Source organism: Cyprinodon tularosa, unplaced genomic scaffold (genome assembly GCF_016077235.1).
Source record: "Cyprinodon tularosa strain WSP-4 unplaced genomic scaffold, ASM1607723v1 ctg872, whole genome shotgun sequence".
Taxonomy (NCBI): domain Eukaryota; kingdom Metazoa; phylum Chordata; class Actinopteri; order Cyprinodontiformes; family Cyprinodontidae; genus Cyprinodon; species Cyprinodon tularosa.
Window position 1 is genome coordinate 215396 of NW_024039643.1, and position 946 is coordinate 216341.

A 946-nucleotide genomic window follows, 5' to 3' on the forward strand; every position below is an offset into this window, starting at 1 on the left:
CAGCCTGTTCTCCAGGAATCATCCTGTCAGCGTTCAGCCTGTTCTCCAGGAATCATCCTGTCAGCGTTCAGCCTGTTCTCCAGGAATCATCCTGTCAGCGTTCAGCCTGTTCTCCAGGAATCATCCTGTCAGCGTTCAGCCTGTTCTCCAGGAATCATCCTGTCAGCGTTCAGCCTGTTCTCCAGGAATCATCCTGTCAGCGTTCAGCCTGTTCTCCAGGAATCATCCTGTCAGCGTTCAGCCTGTTCTCCAGGAATCATCCTGTCAGCGTTCAGCCTGTTCTCCAGGAATCATCCTGTCAGCGTTCAGCCTGTTCTCCAGGAATCATCCTGTCAGCGTTCAGGCTGTTCTCCAGGAATCATCCTGTCAGCGTTCAGGCTGTTCTCCAGGAATCATCCTGTCAGTGTTCAGCCTGTTCTCCAGGAATCATCCTGTCAGCGTTCAGCCTGTTCTCCAGGAATCATCCTGTCAGTGTTCAGCCTGTTCTCCAGGAATCATCCTGTCAGTGTTCAGCCTGTTCTCCAGGAATCATCCTGTCAGCGTTCAGCCTGTTCTCCAGGAATCATCCTGTCAGTGTTCAGGCTGTTCTCCAGGAATCATCCTGTCAGCGTTCAGCCTGTTCTCCAGGAATCATCCTGTCAGTGTTCAGGCTGTTCTCCAGGAATCATCCTGTCAGCGTTCAACCTGTTCTCCAGGAATCATCCTGTCAGTGTTCAGGCTGTTCTCCAGGAATCATCCTGTCAGTGTTCAGCCTGTTCTCCAGGAATCATCCTGTCAGTGTTCAGGCTGTTCTCCAGGAATCATCCTGTCAGCGTTCAACCTGTTCTCCAGGAATCATCCTGTCAGCGTTCAGGCTGTTCTCCAGGAATCATCCTGTCAGCGTTCAACCTGTTCTCCAGGAATCATCCTGTCAGTGTTCAGGCTGTTCTCCAGGAATCATCCTGTC